Below are 12,475 nucleotides of genomic sequence, written 5' to 3'. Positions count from 1 at the left end.
GGTATTTTAAAACCCCCAAAATTCCCAATCTGACTGTGTAAAAATCTTTCCCATTTGGCATAATATGGGATAGTTAATGTTACCAACTACAACTGGACATCTGTCCTTGTCAGGCGGCAGAGATGGAAACTATCCCTAACTGGCCTACCCCAAGAGGAAGACTGCAAGGTTTGCTTCCTCACTGGAGACTAACCAGCAGAATCATTCTCCACATCCCTCCCTATCAAGCTGTACTGTGAAATGCATTCTTAGCAGCAGAAGAATCCCAGATAGGAGAGTTCAAAGATTATGGACTTTGCTAATTTACCAGAGCAATGCATGCCAAAGTCTTACAGTTAGTTTAGCAGATAAGACTTAAAATTTTGGAGATGTAGAAGAAAAACAGCACCACTTTGACATATGGCTCAAAGAAAACATAAATTATAGATATAACTGCATCTGTTGGCATTCATTCGGTGCTGCTGCTACATTTCAAAATTAAGCCTAATTTTATAAAACTACACTCTAGTGGTCTAGGTCAGCAATCAATTTAAGAACATTTCTCTACAGGACCAATGCAATATTTAGGTAAACTGGCATCATCATCAATTAATAGGCCAACTTTTTTTTCCACAGTAATTTGAATGCCAAGCCTATCTACATCAACTTCAATGGACTTGGTCCTAGCGGGTGGGAGTATTGGAAAAGACTTTTCCTCAATGAATTATCTGTCCAGAATTTCCTATGGAACCTTCATTAAGTTTTGGCATTGAAACAAATAATAAAAAAAAAAAAAATCCGCCTAAAAACGGGAAACAGGCAATGAAAATTGTATCAGAATTACACAGAATTCAGGATGAACTCTAGCCATCCAAGAAACAGGGTGCACATAAGAACAAAGATCTGCCCCTTCAGCACAGCCTGCTCGAAGAGACAGCTGCCACAGCTTTTTATTTTTAAAGGGGGGTAGGAGGAAGAAAGAGACCATTTGGTAGCTTGAACAACCCTCTTTATCCCACAGCCAAAAATGTACTGCCCATCAGCTGAAGTCAGAACTGCCTGAGAATCAGTACAGCAGCACATGAACGAGAGAAAAATCACACTGTGAATAGTGACAATAGGGACAGTTCTGGATGATGCTTTATGTAGCTCTTCTTGTCTTGCTATAAATGGAGTATCAATAGCAGTTGCTAAATCAGCAGGTGTTTCCAGTAGCAAAAGTGAATTTTGCGGTTTAGACAAGACAAACCAGGCATGAATCAAATTATCTTATGACCAAAGTATACATCAAACTGCTCAGGATTCTGCTGGCTGTATTTTTCACTCTGCAAGTCATACAATCCTGTGTTCTTAACTTAGCCAAAACTGTGGCTGAAGTCAACAGGAGTTTGGAGTAATTTAAAAGGACTGCACACATCCCTTGTACAGAAGCTGCACATCCACAATGAAGAGAAATAACCATCAGTGGCCACAAGACCTATTTTTTACTGGCACTATTACAAAATATCTATAAATATGGCTTAATTTACTTAAGAGCTCACCTGGGACTTGTACTCTTTGTACAGCTAGGAAAACTAATACAAAAACAAGAGACCGGGTCTCAAAAGCCAGTATCTCTATGTAACATTTTAGATTTCTCAACACTTAATTTGGCAGAGGCTACGGCAGGGCAGCAAATGGACTGGCATTCAAATATAAAATGAAGATCAATCGATAAAAAACACTTAATACTGAGTGGTCAGAAATGCTTGCATTGAATACACTTAAATGAACACAATTTCAGCTGTAACTTCTGCTGTGTTCAGAGACATAAAAACTGTGATCTAAAGACATGAGAAAACTCGCATTTCTTAGGGAAAAAAAAAGTCACACACTGTAACAGATACTGATATATACATACACAACTTCTTTGGGTTCCTGACGATGCTGAGATCAGAAAATGTAATTGTGAAATTGAAATAAATCCCTGCCAGATAGGCAAAACCTCTGCAAAACACTTACACAGCATGAATACAAATTGACATACCAGAGCTATGAGACAATGCTAGAATCAGAGAATATCATTACAACGTCGAACTGTTAATCACCACTTATAATAAGAAAACAAGTTTATTTCATTGGTAAAATCACAACTGGGGGTACATGCTCTGTCTCTTCTACCAGCAGGGTGGTACTTGCACCTAATGTACATCTTCTGGGACCTGACAGGCAATTCATCATTAGATAAAAACCTAACTTCAGTGTGATGACTGCTCTTTAAGGCTAATGATTAATGGCATCAGGAACTCAAACACTGGTATATCCACAATAGCTGCCGGCCTGCTCACCTCAGTAATAATTTTAATAACTTTTTTTCAAAGAGACACCAATGTTTCGGAAGTTTACACTGCAGTGGTCCTCAGCAGAGGCCAAACAAAAAAGAAAAAAAATACTTAAAACTCATGAACTCGCTTTGGTGTTACAGAGGAATCTAAAAATAGAAATACTTGGAACAAAGATACAGGGGATTTTCTGTTCAATAAGGGGAGTCCAGGAAAATGTGAGATCGCCATAAAAAACACATGCTGATTAAAAAATAATTACGTCACGGGTTTCTCAGGCTCTTGCTGAGCCCCCTCCCCACGCCCGCTCCGTGCCCACAGCCCGCTCGTCTCCCGGGCACGGCGGCGGCCCCGGAGGGCGGCGGAGCCCCCGGCGAGCTGAGCCGCCCCAGCCTGCGGACACCGCGGGGATGCGGGCACGGACCCGGCGCTGTGTCCGCGGCCCCCGCTCCGGGGAGCTCCCGCCCGTCCGCCCGGGCCGGGGGATCCCGCGGGGCTGCCGATGGCAAGGCTGGAACTGTCCCCCTTCGGCATCCCCTCTTTCCTCCTGGCCTCTTCCCTTCCTCTCCGCGCATCTGCATTCTCCTTTCCTCGTCTCCTCTCGCCCTCCCCGCGATTCCATCTTCCCTCCTCGCTTTTCCCCTGCCCCTCCTCGCAGCTCTGCCGACAGACCCTCACCTCCCCCGCCTTGTCCTGCGTATCCCCCCTCTCCCGCTCGCAACCCGCCGAGGGCCAGCTCGCAGGCGCCGCAGCCACCGCCGCCTCCCTTCCCTCCGCGCCGGGAGCCGCGCTCCCTTCTCTCTCTCTCTCTCAGTCTCTCTCTCTCTCACACACACACATACACAGGCAGACAGACAGGCAGGCAGACAGACAGGCAGGCAGACAGACAGACAGACGCCGCGCGGACACGCGCATCCCGGCGCTCGGAGATACCTTATCCAAACCGCTCCCGCTCCTCCGGCTCGCAGCGTGCGCGCCCAGCTCCGCGCGCAGCCCCGGCACGTCGGGTCCCCCTTCCTCCTCCTCTTCCTCCTCCTCTTCCTCCTCCCCACTTCCCTCCTCGCCCGCCCCCTTCGCCGACGCCGAAAGAGGGGGGCAAAGCCGCCGCCCGCCTCGTCCCGCTCCGCCCCGCCCCGCCTCGTCCCGTCGCGCCCGTCCCGGCCCGGCCCGGCCCGCGGGGCGAAGCGCTCCGTGCGGAGGCTCCGAGCGGCCCCCGCCCTGCCGCGCTCGGGTTACCCTCCGCCTGCGAGCCTCTCCTGTTACGGTGTCCGCGGCGGGCGGGAGGGGAGGGAGCCGGGACCAGGGGGGCCGAGCCCCGTCGAGAAGGAAAGGAACGCGGCCCCGCGGCTCGCCTCCGGGGAGTGCGCAGGGCGGGAGCTTCGCTCCGCCGCCAGCTCCGGGGGTTTCCAAGCCGCGGGTTTCGGGCTGTTTTCTTTTTGTTTGGTTTTGACTTGATTTTCTTTTTTTTTTTTTTCCTTTTTTTTTTTTTTTTTTAATAGGTAGTACTGCTGTCCCGGACTTCTTCAATGTTACCTGGATCCCAAATATGCTTGCAAGGATTCCCATTGATCTGCTATTCTTCCTGTGAAGAAGCTCTGCCTTTTATTTTTTGTTTCAATACCAGCTCAATTATCCCCTCAGCTCCTGTGCTGGAGATGAGGAACAACTAACCCTTTCTTTAAGCTGGAGACGGGAGCAATTAACCCTCTCTTAGACGTGCTCGTGGGTTTGTATATCTCCACAGTAATCTCTGTACATCATTACATTTCCTGGCTGAGGAGCTGCGGGTTGCTCTCACGTGGACCTTTGTCCACAGACTGTTCTGTACCTCTTATCATCCTTGTTGCACTCCTAAGCATGACCCTGATCTAACAGATCTAAATGTGAGTTGAAGAAATACACAGGATTTAAGATGTGATCAAAGCACGGATTCATACAGTGGCACAATGATGTTTTTCCTTGACAATACTTCATGAGGATCTTCTGAGCACAGGAGGTGATGTTTCTATGGCCTGTCATAACCCTGAGACTTTACTCATGCCAGCCCAGAGCCCACCATTTTTAATGACTGTTTGTCCATGTGTGTTATTTTACATTCGCCTTTACTGGATATCTGATATTTAACATTCAGTCTCATAATGTCCAGGTATAATTCTTCACAATTTTTCCTCTTATCACTGCCAAATAAATTAATTTTGATGAACTTCGCTATTTGACTCCATTTCCAGGAAAGGCATGAGTACATTGAACAACACACATTGCAACACTGACTGTTGCAGAACTCTATACCATCCAGCACCTCCCTCCATTGTGAGAACTGCTGATTTATTCGTGTACTTTGAATTTTATCTTCTAAGCAATTACCGAGCTATACCAGGGCTTTCCCTCCTGTTGTTTTCTCTGCTTAGTCTCCTTAAAAGCCTTTGTCAAGAACCTTTTAAACACCCAGTCTGATATGGAAATTAGATCACCCTTATCCACGTTTTTGTTGACCTTTTCAGAGACCTCCAAAAGGTTTGTTTAAGGCAGGACTTTACAGCAGCAATGTTGATTCTTCTCAGATAGATTGCACTAAGTGTCCTTTAGTTCTAACCCAATTAGCATCTCTGTATTTGGACAGTACAGGCATGAGGTTTGCAAACCTCTAGCTCTTCAGTCTGTATTGAAGTTAAGTGTCACATTTTCCACCTTCCACTCTTCAGTTGCCAGTGTTTTAAATGGGAGGTTACATGCTGCTGCTGATAGTTCAGCTACTGCGTTCTCTGTTGAGAACTCAAGGACACAGATGCTCACACAGAGGCATGATTGCTACCTGAACACAGTGTGATAACGAAAATGATTTGTAATAAAAAGTAATGGAATAAGGAAACTGAGCCGTACACATGTAAGTGCAGACATGTAAGCTGGTGCTATAATTTTAAGTAAGAAGCTATCCTAATAATCACCTACACCTGGCCACAACCCTCTTTGCAAATGTATGTGTCTAAAAACATGCAAGAGTATGGTACAGACAAAACCCCACCAAGGCCTTTGACCAGGGAACTGTCTGTCATTCTCCCTACTGGCAGCCATCTGTTTTCTCTTTCTCAGACTTTGCTGTAAATTCTCTGGACAAAGGATGGGCTTTTTAATGAACATTTTTTACTTGCCACTAGCATGAGGCACAGGAAGGAGGAAGAGAGATCAGCTCTGAACAGGGGTGTTTCAGCTGCACCATCTAGGAATGTCCCCTGGAATGTCTGCAATGCAGTTATCTGCCCAAAGACAGGATTCCTAGCCTCCGTCCTTCTAGGATAAGGTGCTGGAATCACAATGCGTCCTCATTAAGCCTATTTGCAGAGAGCAGACAGGGAGCAAAGGAAAGCTGCACCTGTGCATGGACATGCATTGCTGATCCTGCCCTGCAGTCATCAGTCTGTACTCTCACAGGTAGGCATGCCATCCAAATGGCAATATGGGGATATGGAGGAAAGAAGAAAAGGAGCATGGGGGTTGCATGCTTTTTGTATGTTTCACAGGTCTGACCACCCTTTATTTGCTTTTTAGAAACTTCAGCTGCTAGAAATAGAGTAAGGCAGTTATTGAAAGGGAGGAAGGGAAATAAATTAGTGATTTTCGCTCGTGGAAACCTTCAGATCCATGCAGAAAAGTCCCCTCCAGGCCTCAGAATCATAATTAAAATAAGCATTGTCAAGTATCATGCTTCCTAAGAGCCCCATGTTTTGGAGACTGGCAGCAGTGGACTGTGGAGGAAACTCTGTGGAAACCAATGATGCTACATTGTCAAACAGGGAATTTTAGAGCTCCTCTTCCTCTATATTATTATTCCAACAATTACCTTCTGCTCCTTTCCTGCTTTCTGGACTCATGCAAGATTGGACTGATGCATGTGACTAAAGCACAGATTTTCTTCCATTAGGTAAAGCAATATCACAAGTGAGACTGATGCAGTTAATGCTCTGTAATTTTTTTACAGCATTACAGAGAGCTGCAGGTAGCAGAAAGGAGCAATTAATCTTTGCCAGAGTGCAGTCTTCCTTTACTTTTACTGTAATGTTAAAATACCTTTACCTAAATAATGAATTGCAAGATCAGTTGGTACTGTCCTAAAAACTCTGAAAGGAGGAAGAATATAAAGATAGCTGCATTAACCAAATATTTGTCAAGAAAGATAGTTATTTTTAACACTCACATGACAGTTCCTCACTTGTCATTCTATTTCAGGCCTGTTTTATGTGTTTGTCAACTAAAAAGGTGTTATACCCAGTATCACTTCATTCCTCCTCCAATGACTGACCAGTTTACATCCCAAGACTGTGCTGAACATGTTGGAAAAATTGACAAAAAAAGATCCTGAGATTAATGTGGCGTCTTGGAGAACATCAAGGAGCTGCGACTGTGTATCTTAACTTCGCTTGCAGGGACGGCAAAACTGAGGATGCTTTTCTGCTTCTGCAGCCTGTAAACATGAAGACTAGTGCTGCTGAAGTCAGTGGCAACAGCAGATGCTCAAGGCCTCTGACAACTGGGCCATGTGCTTGTGTGAGACCTTGTTATTATACAAAAAGGCTCTTATTCCTGCTCTTTTTATCTCTGCCATATAAACTGACCTAGTTTGCAATCTGCCTCTGTACAGATGTGTGCTCTTCCATGGACAGAAAGAGGATGGAACCATTGCCAACAAAGAGTGCCCAGAGTTAGAAAGGGGAAGAGACACAGGGCAGCTCAGGATAGGGAGATAAAGAGAAGGAAATTAAAGACAAAGATGTTTGGAGGAGAGGAGAGAAAAATAGGGAGTGAAAAGAGTGAAGCTATATCAGTATCTGCTGCTCCTCCTTTATTCAGGAAACAGAGGAGTTACTCTGCTTTTGGACCTTGTCAATACAGGAGAGCCTAGTTTCAGTGAGGCAGTTTTTTTATTGTTATGCAGTGGACCTTCAAATGGAGAATAATTCAAAGAGGTTACCTCTTCCTATTATAAATTTTTTCAGGTTGCTCTTTACAGCCCAGCACTCTATTCATGTTCTCTATGAACTCTAAAAGGTACTGAGAGCAGTGCAGAACAAAGAAAGGAAGGAAAATACTGTGGTAATGAGGCTGAATATGCCAGGCACTTTTATAACATTTATTAAATGAAATGCAGTCCTGAAAGGTGATGCTTGATATGGTAGCCTCCACACTGAATTCTACTGAATATGAAAAATTAGTTTTGCTTGGCATGCAGATTTTTAAGTGTCTTAGACTGGCTGTCTGAAATGTTGTGATTAGAATAATTTCCCTTTTCTTGTGCTTCTGGTTATTTCTCTGACTGAAGAAAAACATGGGGATGAGCTGGATGAGGGAATTCACTAGCTTGTAACAATGTGTGTGAGATGGAAATGGTACTTCAGTGTATTCTCTGTGCATTTATAAAGCTAATGAATGCAGAGATCCACCAGACAGTTAGCAGAAGAGCTGTAGGAAATTTAAGGGTCACATTCATAAATGCTTTATATTCAGTTCAGGGATTAAATGTTGTGAATTACAGAGGCAGGGAGCTGCTGGAAAAGAATTGACTGGAGATCCCTGTTCTATTCCTGTCATTGCTGTTGACTTGTGATGTGACTGAAGGCAAGTCACTTTCCTTTATTTGTCTATATGAGTTGATGAGTTTTAGGATAGGGACTGCCTGTTAGTGGGAGCTGGCAAAACATAATAGGACCTCAGCTGTGGTTAAGGAGTTGAAATAGAAAAAGTTCATACATAGAATGAACTTAAAAATTCCTTTCTGAAGTTATTCACCTGATTTACAGGCTCATTTCCACACATCTATTATGTGGTGGAATAGCTTGGCAAGATCTCCATCAGCCACTCACTACATGAGTAATCTCATTGGTTTAAATGTGACTCCTTGAGTGAGTAATGTTTTAGTATTGGCTCCATAAACTGTCTGAGTCACCATCAGCGTACCAACTACGTGTGCAAGCAACCCTGCAAGCACTTACCACACAGTATAGTGTGTTTTACTGCAAGCAGCTCTGTCACTGAAATAATATTCAGCAGTAACTGTTTCTGTCATCTACACCCACTGCAGAGTGAAAAAGTTACTCTACTCTGCAGTTGAAAAAACAGGCAAGTTTCTCTGGCCTCATGTTCTCTTCAATGCACGGGAATTGTTAGTTTCCTTTCACAAGAAATCCAAATAAGCATTCAGTATCTGTAGTATTGTAAGGAAAAAATCTATTTTATTGCAGCTTTCAGGAATTCCACTGCATAACCAACTCATGGATCTTCCCTCCTTGCCGAAAATACAGTCATTGCAAATCTGGAGCTGTAAAGTTTCACTTAAAGTTCTTTACAGTCTTATTTCTGCTAGTGTTTCTGCTTTGATTCCTCCTGCCTTATCTTTGTCTGATTGTACCCATGTCCACAATAGCCCCTGTTTCTTTCCCCTATTGTGACTTCCCCTTTGTGACTCTTTTCAGTCTTCTCCTTTTCCTAAGGGTAGAAAAAAATTCAGTAGTATCCCTCTTTTGTTCTACAAACCCCTCTTTCTACTCAGCTTCATCAATAACACCAATACAAGGCAGTCCTCAAAGATGTTTTGCCATGTCCAGCTTGCCTGATTGAGCCAGATCATCCTCAGGCCAGTAAGTGAATCTCTATATATTTTTCAAATTACTGTCTCCATAGGAAGAGCCATATCTACATAGCAGTACTTGTTACCACAGCATTACATATTCTACACTTACATTAACTGGTGGGGCATGATAAACATGGACTACAGTGCTGCAACAATTATGTACAGTTGCGTATTGTTCCTGTGATAGAGCGGGCGTAGCAAAAAAGATTTAAAGAGCAGTCATTATTTTAGAAATAGGGAACCTCTGCAACTCTTCTATACAATACTTCAATAGCATATTCTCACAAAAAGCATTTGTTTGTGAACTAAAGAGCTTGATCCAAAGCCCAGTGGAGAGACTCTTCCAATGCATTCAATAAGCTTTGGATTAAGTCCTTCCTGAGGAACAGATGCAGCCTTTTATTCACTACCAGTGGAATAATAAAAACAACAAGACAAAGAATAAAGTTGTCTGCAGAGAATAAAGCAGTGTTGTCCTGCAGCAGCTTAAATAAATTAGGCTCTATAGTAAAAGAAAGTACTGTAGAGCCGGTCAAATTGTTTGTGTAGGTAATTCACAAAATGAACAGTCCAGAAATGTTTAAGTATCTACACATAAACACCCATACATAGTGTTATTTCACTGATTATTCAACTTTGTAGTATTTGCAAAAACTGAGTTATAATTATAACTATGAATTCCACTAGTTCAAGCAAAGACAACACAGAAATAATTTGTTGCCGTTAGTGATCAAAACTGTGATGGAAGGAACTGAAAGTTTTTTTATGCCATAGCTTTTAGAGGGTTCCAAAATGTTTATTGAGACCTGGACTTGAGACAGGCTTTCTTTTAGTAAGTTTATCTCATTCAACTTAGTGATTTCTTATCTGGCCCATGATGTTATCAAAATGCAGGCAATAATGGGTGCTGATGTGCAGAGACCTCTCCTGCCCCTGCAGGAAAAACTGGGGCCGGAGTCACCCCAGGAAAAAGTGTCTGATAAGGGAGATAAGCAACTGTGGGAGATACAGGAGAGCGGGCTAAAGTAAAAGTGACAGCAAACAAGAGGAACAATTAGCAGAAATTGAGCATTAGAAGAAACTAAGCGGGGTGGGAACCTGGGACTTGCAGCAGAGACAAAATAGGAAGAGAATGTAATCAGATGCTTTCAATAGGCCTGTGTAGATCTTGTGAAGAAATCTAGTGAGAGATTTACTAGTGAGAAAGAGTGAAAAGTATGGTAGAGAAAGAGTGAAAAATATGCTTTTGTAACACCTGCGTGGATTTCAGTAGAAAGTAGAAATTGGAAAAGAAGCCTGATTAGAATAGATTGCAGTCATAACAAAAAATGCTCTTCAAATGAGTATGTGGAGAGAGACAAGGTGGATTTTGACAGAAATGTCAATGGAATTTGAGGAACTGTTAGTGTCTGGGACAAGAAAATGTGATGAGCAGAAAAGGACATTAAACAAAACTTTAACCAGGAAAGGAGAAAGAGAATCTAAAGCTGATGACTAATACTACACTAAGCAACTTCTAAAATTATTTAAAACAATAACATTTAAACTTTACCTGCTCATATTGCAATGCTCCTAGCCTTTTCAGCTCACAAGTAGCAACCTCCAAAACAGGTCAGTTTTCTTAAATTCTGTACATCTAATTGCTAGGCAAAGCCAACATAGTAGTTATTTCTGTTCCAAGCATGAACTAAATGGAGAAAGGCATATTTTGTCATGACATCTTTTCCTGAAGCATTACCACAGATGTGCTCTGACAATAATGAAGAGAAATCCTTCTGCCTTTGCTTTTACTCCTGTATGAGGAATTGTCAGCCTCCATTGACTGAAATCCCTACTACACAGAACATCAGGACCCTCTTCCCATATTCCTAACATTTTCACCTTTATGTTGCTACAGTGTTAGGGAATGGTCCTGCAAATTCTCGACCTTTCAATCTTCTGAGTTTTGCACATTGAAGTGCTAATTTTCAGCAGTTAAAGTGCCTTCTCAACACATTTTACCAGGCCCTGGCAAGAGAAAAGCTGGGTGCTTACTCCTTCTAGTGCTATTGCAAAGGTGTTAAATGCCTCCAGTGGGAATGTGTCATGTGTCGTCTGCTGCATAGTGGATGGCAACACTAGAAATGACTGAGAAAACCAAGACTACCTAAAGGTTCTCAGAAAATCAGAGACAAGTGGGTAATATTTCAAAGAAGTGGATTATAGTTCAAAGAAGATATTTTTGTCTCATAACCCAGAATATGTTTTTTCACTTCAAATAAAAGTATCATAGCTTCCTAAAGATGTGTCCTTTTCTTGAAGTAGAAAGGAAACAGGCCCAGTGACCAAACCTATGGTCAGCTGAAGGACTGGCTGTGCCTGCAGTAAGCTAAGCTCTTAGCTTCCCTGTGTTTTCTGATAATCAGAAGTGCAAACAGGCAAAACGAAGCTATAATAAGATGATAGGAGAACCTGATAATAGCCTGATAATAGGTCTGCTGATTAAATACACACTCTGAACAACGAAACTGATGTGCATTTTAATGTCTAACTCACTGTTGGAGCAGGCAGTCTTTGGATATGGAGGTAAGGGGAGCATGTTTTACACAGGTCCACAGCTTGACAGTGTTGTTACTCAGCTTAGAGAGTTTCCATGCAGAGTCACAAAAATAAAACTACAAAGCCGGGGGTCAAACATAACGTTGATCACTTTGAATGACTAATAAGTCTCAGGTTTCCCTAAGCAAGGTTGCCTGTCTCCATGATGATACAAAGATGCACTCGAGAGCAATTAGCAGAAATAACTGGGAATGAACTCTTAGCTGTGTGCTGTGACATGCGGTTCAGTAACGCAGATGAATTCTCCTCTCCATCACCCTGCCCAGCTCTGCTGACTTCAGCATGAGGTAAGCTTTGGACAGGACCAGGGATGGACAGTGCAGCCTGGGAAGGCAGTGATGAGAACAGGCAGGAGCTAGCTGGGGAAAGCATCAGTTGCAGAAAATAAACTATTTTCTTCTTTGAAGTTGGCTGGTACTTTGCCTCCGTGTTTTGCTGCATACTGTGAGTGAATTTCAGAAGTATCTGATCACGGTGGGCATAGCAGCGAGACATATCTGAAACTGCCCGAAGAGTCAGGAAGAAGGCTTACACACTGAAAGATCCCAATCATCCCAGATGACAGGGATTTTTGCTGACTGGCCTCTCAATGTTCATATACTTGTACTATGCAGAAAAAGCATTTCCATTATAAACTGATACAGAATGTTGAAAATATCAAAGCCTCAGCCATTTTGGGTCACATGGAAAGTTTTCATCCACAACACACTTATGGCAGCAGGACAAGAGGGAGGATGAGGGGAAGGGGCTTATCCTAGAACTGCTTGAACTGGTTTTCTGTTTGTTTATTTAAAAGCAGCAGCACTGTGAAATTAATGATTTTTCCCATAAATTTCTGGACTCACTTAGGTTCTTTGGTGATATAACATTTTATAACACCAATGAAAAAGAAAATTAATGTTCTATACTTCTGATAAAGTATAACAGCAAAATATTAGCAATGAAAGACAAATTC

General features: G+C 42.8%; 1 protein-coding gene across 2 annotated transcripts in view; it reads right to left on the bottom strand.

Moving 5' to 3' along the window:
- The window catches only part of PALM2AKAP2 (PALM2 and AKAP2 fusion), a 267,625-nt gene that overhangs the window by 90,284 nt on the left and 164,866 nt on the right, over positions 1-12,475 (bottom strand). Inside the window, exon 1 of one of the 2 annotated variants that reach the window (XM_058823308.1) lies at positions 3,234-3,300. The exons of the other annotated variant lie outside the window; for it this stretch is intronic. The gene's annotated coding sequence lies outside the window, so the exon portion shown is untranslated. Of the gene's footprint in view, positions 1-3,233; positions 3,301-12,475 lie in introns of those variants that run through there. 2 annotated transcript variants of the gene reach the window in all.

The sequence above is a fragment of the Ammospiza caudacuta genome, chromosome Z (assembly GCF_027887145.1).
Source record: "Ammospiza caudacuta isolate bAmmCau1 chromosome Z, bAmmCau1.pri, whole genome shotgun sequence".
Classification (NCBI taxonomy): Eukaryota; Metazoa; Chordata; class Aves; order Passeriformes; family Passerellidae; genus Ammospiza; species Ammospiza caudacuta.
The sequence above is the reverse complement of the archived record's forward strand: the minus strand, read 5'-3'. Positions and strand labels throughout refer to the sequence as shown.